Here is an 11039-nt window from a genome sequence, read left to right as displayed (position 1 = left end):
GAACGGTGAAATCTCTATGGTTGTTTGGAATGCAGTTCTGTATGCCCATAGATCTTCATCCAACTTTATATACTAATCCTTATGAGAAGCACTAACCATCTTTTTAAGAATTCGTTTAAGCTCACGGTTAGACACTTCAACTTGCCCACTAGTTTGGGCATGGACGGGGTTCCTTTTTTGTGTGACCCCATACTTAAACAACAATCCAGCAAACTGATTGTTAACAAAGTGTGACCTATTGTCACTAATAATCACTTTAGGTGTCCCAAAGCGGGTAAAAATATTCTTCCGTAAGAACTCACACACCACCCGAGCATCATTATTCCTAGTAGGGATTGTTTCAACCCATTTAGAGACGTAGTCAACAACTACTAGGATATACTCATAAGAATGCGAAGATGGGAATGGACTCATGAAGTCAATGCACCAAACGTCAAAAATTTCACATACCAAAATGGAGTTGAGAGGCATTTCGTCCCTCTTGCTAATATTATCTGCCTTTTGACACTTGTCACATGCAGCTACATACGCTCGTACGTCTTTGTACAAAGTAGACCAATAAAACCCGGCCTCCATGACCTTTTCTGCAACGCGATTTCCACCATAGTGTTCTCCAGCTGCTCCATCATGGCAATGAGACAGAATGCTTGCCATCTCTCCTTCAGCACACATCTTAGCATCACACCATCTATATACAGTTTAAACAAAAAAGGGTAATTCCAAAAATAACTTTTTACCTCACCTTGAAGCTTCCTTATTTGATCACGAGAGAAGTCACGATGCAACCATCCACTAGCCAAAAAGTTGGCTACATCAGCATACCAAGACGGCCATTCGGAGACCGCAACAATGGAGAAAATTTGCTCATCAGGGAACACTTCTCTTATTTCAACTATTTCAATCGGAGGTCTCCAAAGTCGAGATAGATGTTTTTTGACTTGATTTTCTGTGCCCTTCCTATCTTTGATCTCTAAGTCAAACTCTTGGAGCAACAACACCCGCCACATCAGATGCGGCTTTGACTTCTTCTTACTCAATAAGTATTTCAAGGATGAGTGATCCGTGTGTAAAATCACTTTACTCCCCACCAGATATGATATAAACATGTCAAAAGCAAAGACCACAACAAAGAAATCTTTATCAGTAGTGGCATAGTTAACTTGAGCATCATTCAATGTCATGATGCATAGTAGATGGGCCTAAACATCATTTCTTTTCTTTGCCCCCGAACTGCCCCCACAACTACATCACTGGCATCACACATTATCTCGAATGGCTTGCTCCAATCAGGTGTCACCATAATAGGAACACTCACAAGCATTTCCTTTATCAATTCGAATGCTCTTAAGCATTCCACAATGAAAACAAACTTGGCATCTTTCGCTAGCAATGCTGTCAACAGCTTGGTAATACTGGAAAAGATCTTGATGAACCTCCTATAGAACCCAACATGTCCCAAGAAACTCCTTATGCTCTTCATAAAATTCAGTGGAGGGAGCCTAGCAATTACATCAACCTTAGCTCTATCAACTTCAATGCCATGTGCTGCCGCTTTGTGGCCTGTAAGAAATAATACCTGACGATCAAGTGAATGTGTTATTCTCAACATCATCTGGGGTAATGGGTATCTTATTGTAGCCTGAGTACCCAGCCAAAAAACAGTAGCATCCATGTCCAGCCACTTTCTCGAGCATCTGATCAATGAAGGAAAGTGGGAAGTGGTCCTTCCTTGTTGTATAATTCATCCTTCTATAATCAATGCACATTCTCCACCCAGTGACTGTTCCTTTTGGGTTAAATTCTTGTCTTCATTCTTCACCACTGTCATCCCCCTTTTCTTAGGTACGATTTGCACTGGACTAATCCATTAGCTATCAGATATGGGGAAAATCACTCCCGCATCTAGCAACTTAATGATCTCCTTGTGTACTACCTCCTCCAAATTCTTGTTCAACTTGCGTTGGGGTTGCACCACTGGCTTGCTATTTTCTTCCAGCAAAATTTTGTGCATGTAAATGGCTGAACTAATTCCTTGAATATCAGCTATAATCCAGCAAATGGCCTTCCTGTACTTTTTCAGCAGCTTTACTAGCTTTTGCTCCTATGTACCTGTTAAGTAAGGAGAAATAATCACAAGAAAATTGTTAGTTTCAAGAAAAGCATATTTCAAGTGAGTAGGGAGGACTTGCAATTTCACACTAGGCTTAGAAGCCTCCTCTTTTAGATCCTCCTCATCAACAACTTGATCCTCAGTTTCAACAGCTTCATCCTCTTTCTTTATTTCAGGATCTTCATCCTCCAATGTGCTAGACTGAATAATACACCTCTATAGAGTATCCCCAAAAGCTTTTCATACATGTATTTTTTAGTTAATTACCCAACAATATCTAACTTAAAGCACGAGTAGGTAGATGCCTCATCACTGGGGTATTTCATCATCCTCTTCATCTAGAACACCGCTTTCTCATTGTGCACTCTGAGCATAAGCTACCCCTCGTAGATATCAAGGATAGCTCTATCTGTACATAAAAATGTCCTCCCTAGAATTAAAGGCACCTCCTTGTTCACCTCCATATCCACCACAATAGAGTCTACGGGAAACACAAACTTGTCCACCCGAACTAGAATATCCTCAATGATTCCCTCAAGAAAAATGGTGGTCTGGTCAGCCAGTTGTAGGGACACTGGTATTGATTTGATCACTCCAAGCTCCCCCTCCAGTTTCTTCAACACGGACAAAGGCATTAAATATATAGACGCACCAGAATCACATAGGGCCTTGTCGAATATCTCACTCCCTAACGAGCATGGTATGGTGAAGCTTCTTGGGTCCCCACACTTTTGGGGGATTTTATTTTGCAATATGGCACTGCAGTGGGCATTCAGCTTGACCACTGTTATCTCTACCAATTTTCTATTGCTAGACAAGATTTCCTTAAAGAACTTTGCATAACCATGCATTTGAGTGAGTACCTCTGTGAAGGGAATGTTCACATATAATTATTTGAGCATCTCCAAGAATCACACAGAACATTTGTCAAGTTTTTCCCGCTTCATCTTTTGAGGGAATGGTAGAGCTTGCATATGTCTACTTTCTTCAATCTCCCTTTGTACCCCACTACTCTAGCCTTTTTGTTCTTCACTCTATTTCTCTTCGGTGTCTAAGTCTGCTTGTTCACCATCTCGGGTCTAGCCTTCACAACTGGATCAACCAATATTTTGCTACTTCTCAGAGATACAACTTTGATTATTTCCTTTGGGTTCTTTTCAGTGTCAGAGGGTAGAGTCTCGAGAGCCCTCTCAGATAACAAATTTGCAATTTGTCTCATTTTCCTTTCTAAATTCCGGATAGATGTGCCCAAAGTCTCAAATTTTTCATTTGTTTTGTCGATGAATGCCTTCATGAGATCTTTCATACTAGACTGATTTGACTGTTGTGGCTGGTATTGCTGCCTCTGTTGGTTCTAAAAACCTGGTGGTCCTTGACCCTAGGGTCTAGGATTATTTTGCTACCTTGAGTTCAAACTCCCACTAGTTGAAATCTACGAAAAACCTGGATGTCTTTGACCCATAACATTATAGTTGTTTCCACCTTGGTAGTTTCCTCTATTATAGTTCCCCATAGCATTGACTTCCTCGGCTGAAGCTTGACATTCATGTGTAGGTTTCCCATTCCACAAAAGTCACATGTTGCTTGCGGCTCACTAATAAGTAGGGATTTTGAATACTTATTGCACTCTTTTACTTTAGTTTTAGCTAAAAAATGCTTAAAGGTATTCCCAAAAACTGATAAAATGTGCTTACTTGCAGGAGCATTGGAAAAAAAGCCAAAACAATAAAATTCAACTCAAGAAGGAGTATATTTAGACAAGGACTAAAACCAAACAAAAAGAGCAAAGTGCGGACCGCACAATATTGAGCGAGGCCGTAGACTATGAAGGACCTCTGACAGAGTTCCTTTGCATAGTGCGAACCACACAATTATTGTGCGGTTGCAAAAGATGAGGTTCAGAGAGATAGAGTTCTGAGTCCATGAAGAAGTGCGGACTGCACTATTATTGTGCGGCCGATTTAAGAGTACAGCTTCACTCAGAAATGTGCGGTCCACAAAAGTCCTATAGTTGTTTGGAACGCAGTTTTGTATGCCCAAAGAGCTTCATCCAACTTTATATACTAATCCTTACGAGAAGCACTAACAGTCTTTTCAAGAATTCGTTTAAGTTCACGGTTAGACACTTCAACTTGCCCACTAGTTTGGGCATGGACGAGGTTCCTTTTTTGTATGTGACCCCATACTTAAACAGCAATGCAGCAAACTGATTGTTCACAAAGTGTGACCTATTGTCACTAATAGTCACTTTAGGTGTCCCAAAGCGGGTAAAAATATTTTTCCGTAAGAACTCACATACAGTACGAGCATCATTATTCCTAGTAAGGATTGCTTCGACCCATTTAGAGTCGTAGTCAATGGCGACTAGGATATACTCATAAGACTGCGAAGATGGGAATGGACCCATGAAGTCAATGCACCAAACGTCAAAACTTTCACATACCAGAATGGAGTTGAGAGGCATTTTGTCCCTCTTGCTAATATTATCTGCCCTTTGACACTTGTCACATGCAGCTACATACGCCCGTACGTCTTTGTACAAAGTAGGCCAATAGAAACCGGCTTCCATGACCTTTGCTACGCGATTTCCACCATAGTGTTCTCCAGCTGCTCCATCATGGCAATGAGACAGAAGGCTTGCCATCTCTCCTTCAGGCACACATCTTCGCATCACACAATCTGCACACAGTTTAAACAAAAAGGGGTCATTCCAAAAATAACTTTTTATCTCACCTTGAAGCTTCCTTATTTGATCACGAGAGAAGTCACGAGGCAACCATACACTAGCCAAAAGGTTGGCTACATCAGCATACCAAGGCGGCCTTTCGGAGACCGCAACAATGGAGAAAATCTGCTCATCAGGGAACTCATCTCTTATTTCAAAATTTTCAATCAGAGGTCTCCCAAGTCGAGATAGATGATCTATGACTTGATTTTCTGTGCCCTTCCTATCTTTGATCTACAAGTCAAACTCTTCGAGCAACAACACCCACCACATCAGACGCGGCATGGACTCTTTCTTACTCAACAGGTATTTCATGGCTGAGTGATCTGTGTGTAAAATCACTTTACTCCCCACCAGATATGATCTAAACTTGTCAAAAGCAAAGACCACAAAAAATAACTCTTTCTCAGTGGTGGCATAATTGACTTGAGTATTATTCAATGTCATGCTGCATAGTAGATGGGCCTAAACATCATTTCTTTTCTTTGCCCCAGAACTGCCCCCACAACTACATCACTGGAATCACACATTATCTCAAATGGCTGGCTCCAATCAGGTGTCACCATAATAGGAGCACTCACAAGTTTTTCCTTTATCAATTCGAATGCTCTTAAGCACTCCACAGTGAAAACAAACTTGGCATCTTTCGCTAGTAATGTTGTAAATGGCTTGGTAATGCTGGAAAGTTTCTTAATGAACCTCCTATAGAACCCAACATATTCCAAGAAACTCCTTATGCTCTTCACAAAAGTCAGTGGAGGGAGCCTAGCAATTACATCAACCTTAGCTCTATCAACTTCAATGCCATGTGTTATCGCTTTGTGGACCAGGACAACTCCCTCTTTCACCATGAAGTGGCACTTCTCCTAGTTAAGAACCAAGTGAGTGGTTTCACAACGTTCAAGAAAAAGCTCTAAATTCTTCAAGCAATACTCAAAGTCATCACAAAATAGGGTGAAATTATCCATGAATACGGCTAGACACTTCCCGTTTAAATCGTAGAATATAGACATCATGCACCTATGAAAAGTGGCAGGTGCATTACACAACCCAAATGGCATCCTCCTGTAAGAAAAAATACCTGCCGAGCAAGTGAATGTGCTCTTCTCAATATCTTCTGGGGCAATGGGTATCTTATTGTAGCCTGAGTACCCATCCAAAAAACAGTAGCATCTATGTCCAGCCACTTTCTCGAGCATCTGATCAATGAAGGGAAGTGGGAAGTGGGAAGTGGTCCTTCCTTGTTGTATAATTCAGCCTTCTATAATCAATGCACATTCTCCACCTAGTGACTGTTCTTATTGGGATCAATTCATTGTCTTCATTCTTCACCAATGTTATCCCCCTTTTCTTAGGTACGATTTGCACTGGACTAATCTATTAGCTATCAGATATGGGGAAAATCACTCCCGCATCTAGCAATTTAATGATCTTCTTGTGCACTACCTCCTCCAAGTTCTTGTTCAACTTGCATTGGGGTTGCACCACTAGCTTGCTATTTTCTTCCAGCATAATTTTGTGCATGTAAATGGCTGAACTAATTCCTTGAATATCAGCTATACTCAAGCAAATGGCCTTCTTGTACTTTTTCAGTAGCTTTACTAGCTTTTGCTCCTATGTACCTGTTAAGTAAGCAGAAATAATCATAGGAAAATTGTTAGTTTAAAGAAAAGCATATTTCAAGTGAGTAGGGAGAACTTTCAATTGCACACTAGGCTTAGAAGCCTCCTCTTTTAGTTCCTCCTCATCAACAACTTGATCCTCAGTTTCAACAGCTTCATCCTCTTTCTTTATTTCAGGATCTTCATCCTCCAATGTGCTAGACTGAGTAATACACCTCTATAGAGTATCCCCACAAGCTTGTCATACTTGTATTTTTCAGTTATCCCCAACAATATCTAACTTGAAGCACGAGTAGGTAGACGCCTTATCACTGGGGTATTTCATCATGCTCTTCATCTAGAACACCACTTTCTCATTGCGCACTCTGAGCATAAGCTGCCCCTCGTAGATATCAAGGATAGCTCTGCCTGTACATAAAAATGTCCTCCCTAGAATTAGAGGCACCTCCTTTTTCACTTCCATATCCACCACAATAGAGTCTACGGGAAACACAAACTTGTCCACCCAAACTAGAATATCCTCAATGATTCCCTCAAGAAAAACGGTGGTCTGGTCATCCTATTGTAGTGACACTGGTATTGATTTGATCACTCCAAGCTCCTCCTCCAGTTTCTTCAACACGAACAAAGGCATTAAATTTATAGACGCACCAGAATCACAAAGGGCCTTGTCGAATTTCTCACTCCCCAACGAGCATGGTATGGTGAAGCTTCTTGGGTCCCCACACTTTTGGAGATTTTAATTTTTCAATATGGCACTGCAGTGGGCATTCAGCTTGTCCACTGTTGTCTCCTCCAATTTTCTCTTGCTAGACAAGATTTCCTTCAAGAACTTTGCATAACCATGCATCTGAGTGAGTACCTCTGTGAAGGGAATGTTCATATAGAATTGTTTGAGCATCTCCAAGAATCACACAAAACATTTGTCAAGTTTTTCCCGCTTCATCTTTTGAGGGAATGGTAGAGCTTGCATATGTCTACTTTCTATAATCTCCCTTTGTACCCCACTACTCTGCCTTTCTGTTCTTCACTCTGTTTCTCTTCCGGTGTCTAAGTCTGCTTGTTCACCATCTCGGGTCTAGCCTTCACAACTGGATCAACTAATATTTTGCTACTTCTCAGAGATACAACTTTGATTATTTCCTTTGGGCTCTTTTCAGTGTCATAGGGTAGAGTCTCGGGATCCCTCTCAGATAACAAATTTGCAATTTGTCTCATTTTCCTTTCTAAATTCCGGATAGATGTGCCCAGAGTCTCAAATTTTTCATCTGTTTTGTCGATGAATGCCTTCATGAGATCTTCCATACTAGACTGATTTGACTGTTGTGGCTGGTATTGCTGCCTCTGCTGGTTCTAAAAACCTGGTGGTCCTTGACCCTAGGGTCTAGGATTATTTTGCTACCATGAGTTCAAACTCCCACTAGTTGAAATCTACGAAAAACCTGGATGTCTTTGACCCATAACATTATAGTTGTTTCCACCTTGGTAGTTTTCTCTATTATAGTTCCCCATAGCGTTGACTTCCTTGGCTGAAGCTTGACATTCATGTGTAGGTGTCCCATTCCACAAAAGTCACATGCTGCTTGCGGCTCACTGATAAGTAGGGATTTTGACTACTTATTGCACTCTTTTACTTTAGTTTTAGCTAAAAATGCTTAAAGGTATTCCCGAAAACTGATAAAATGTGCTTACTTGCAGGAGCATTGGAAAAAGAGCGAAAACAATGAAATTCAACTCAAGAAGGAGTATATTTAGACAAGGACTAAAACCAAACAAAAAGAGTGAAGTGCGGACCGCACAATATTGAGTGTGACTGCAGACTATGAAGGACCTCTGATAGAGTTCCTTTGCAAAGTGCGGACTGCACAATTATTATGCGGTTGCAGAAGATGAGGTTCAGAGAGATGGAGTTCTGAGTCCATGAAGAAGTGCAGACCACACTATTATTGTGTGGCCGATTTAAAAGTGCGGTTGCACTCAGAAATGTGCGGTTCGTCGAAGTCCCTCTTGTGAAGCTCAAATTCAAGAGTGTGGCCGCACTCAGAAATGTGCGGTCCGCAGAATCTAAAGACGTGCGTCCGCAACCCAAAATTGTGCGGCCTTAGAAGTCCATCATGCCAAGCCAAGCTTCAAAGTGTGGACCGCACACAGAATTATACGTCCGTAGAACTTCCGCAGAGGCAATTTTTTTCGATAATTTTAATTGTGTATAAATAGTTCCTTGGTCCAAAATGCCTTCATTACATACCAAAAAAGCCCTACATGATTTTAAGCCGAGTAAGTTTACATTAGTGGTAATCTACATGAGGGGCAAGCATATGATACTTAGAGCCGTACTTGTGACATTCTCTTGAGAGTGATGAGCGAACCTTTCATGAATCATTGAATTGAGTGCTACATTCTTGAGTGAGATGAGCTTACGGAGAGTATAGGAGGAGGAGTTTGGGATTCACAGTAACCTACATGAAAGAGCGAACTGCCTTGATGAGTAAAGTCAACTCTTGATGCTCAAGTGTCACATTAGAGCTATTGTTCTTTAACATTCAAAACATGGCCTTGTTGATAATTCATGAGTGTGTGGGTAATTGTTGGTCCCAATTGATGTGTGTTTGATGCAACTTAGGCCACCTGAAATAGCTCTTTTCTTGTGGAGGTGGAAATTACCTTATTTTCTTGAGGACAAGCAAAATCTTAAGTATAGGGAAGTTGATAAGTAGGGATTTTGACTACCTATTTGCACTCTTTTACTTTAGTTTTAGCTAAAAAATACTTAAAGGTATTCCCGAAAACTGATAAAATGTGCTTACTTGCAGGAGCATTGGAAAAAGAGCCAAAACGATGAAATTCAACTCAAGAAGGAGTATTTTTGGACAAGGACTAAAACCAAGCAAAAAGAGCAAAGTGTGGACCGCACAATATTGAGTGCGGCCGCAGACTATGAAGGACCTCTAACAGAGTTCCTTTGAAAAGTGTGGTCACAATTATTGTGCGGCCGCAGAAGATAAGGTTCAGAGATATGGAGTTCTGAGTCCATGAAGAAGTGCAGACAACACTATTATTGTGCGGCCGCAAAATTTAAGAGTGCAGCTGCACTCAAAAATGTGCGGTCCGTAGAAGTCCCTCATGTCAAGCTCAAATTCAATAGTGCGGCCGCACTCAGAAATATGCGGTCCGCAGAATCTGAAGACGTGCGGCCGCAACTCAAAATTGTGCGGCTGCAGAAGTCCATCCTGTCAAGCCCAGCTTCAAAGTGCAGACCACACACAGAATTGTGAGGCCGCAGAACCTCCGCAGAGGCAATTTTGTCTGATAATTTTAGCTGTGTATAAATAGTTTTTTTGTCAAATTTAGGTCAAGTTTGAACTCCAGAAAGTAGATAGCCATTTTTCCTTTACTGCTTTGGGAAGCTTTGTATTAGTTTATCATTTTAACATTGGAATTTCATCCTTTTATCATCTATTATGAGTTTAATCTTATTTTCTTCCTTAGTTTCTTCATTTTTGCCTATGAGTAGCTAAATCTCTAGCTAGGGTTGTGACCCAACCCTAGTGTGGGTACCTAATGGGTGTTTGATTTATGGCTAATTTAAGGTTGGGTGTATGATATTTAGCCTATTTCTTGCTATAATTTAAGAATTAATGGTTGCAAACATAGATTCATGCTTAATTGACTTCGTCTCTACTTGAGAAAGAGAGACTAAGTCTAGGAAAACTTGGCTAACATGAAATTGGGATGAACTCAAGAAATTGATAGCCCCAATTAAAGGGCTGAATCTAGAGATTGTAAGACCCGACTTGAGCATATATCAACGGTTTAGTGAATTACCCATTTGGACTTGAGAAAGCCAAATTGGGCAAAATCACTCTAACTACCGAGAGGTATCGAGTAGGTAATCGCGTGTTGATTGTTATATTACACCCTGACCAACGAAACATGCCCTAAATCCCAAAACCCGTTATGTAACCACCTAGGTGGAAGTCACAGCCCTAGATCTTTTATAATCTTGAAAAAACAACAACACCAAAAATATCATTCTATAGCTTTACATTTACAAAGAATAGCATAAATTTTAGAAATAGAAAGAAACAACCAAGTATATGGAAGTGCATTTTAGGCATATCATACACCTAGTGTGAGTATATACCTAATCCAATATAAGCTCTCTAAGGAATCGACCCCGACTCAAAGTTGGGCAATTATAATTGCATCGACCGCTTCACAATCCCAATCAGTGGTGTGAATTTGGGCGACATCAATTTTTGGCGCCGTTGCTGGGGAGCTAAAAATAAATTTAGCTATATATTTGGTTTTGTGTGTGACTTGTCTTCTTTCCCTTCCGAGTTACTAACCTTTTTGTGAATCGATTGTAGGTACAAAAATGGCTCTCAACAATGATCCTCTCGGAAACTTGCCTTTGGGGGAAGAAGTGGACGATGACCAAGTTGATGAGGTTCCTCTTAAACCTCAAGCAAATAGGCGAGGACGACCTCCTCATGACAATATTTTCGTCCCTCCCCCAGCTCCACCAAGAGCGGCTCCACACCAGGTGTTGCCAAACGAAGGTTACGCAAGTGCCATAGTC

Source organism: Nicotiana tomentosiformis, chromosome 3, assembly GCF_000390325.3.
Source record: "Nicotiana tomentosiformis chromosome 3, ASM39032v3, whole genome shotgun sequence".
Lineage (NCBI taxonomy): Eukaryota > Viridiplantae > Streptophyta > Magnoliopsida > Solanales > Solanaceae > Nicotiana > Nicotiana tomentosiformis.
This window is presented reverse-complemented; position numbering follows the sequence as displayed.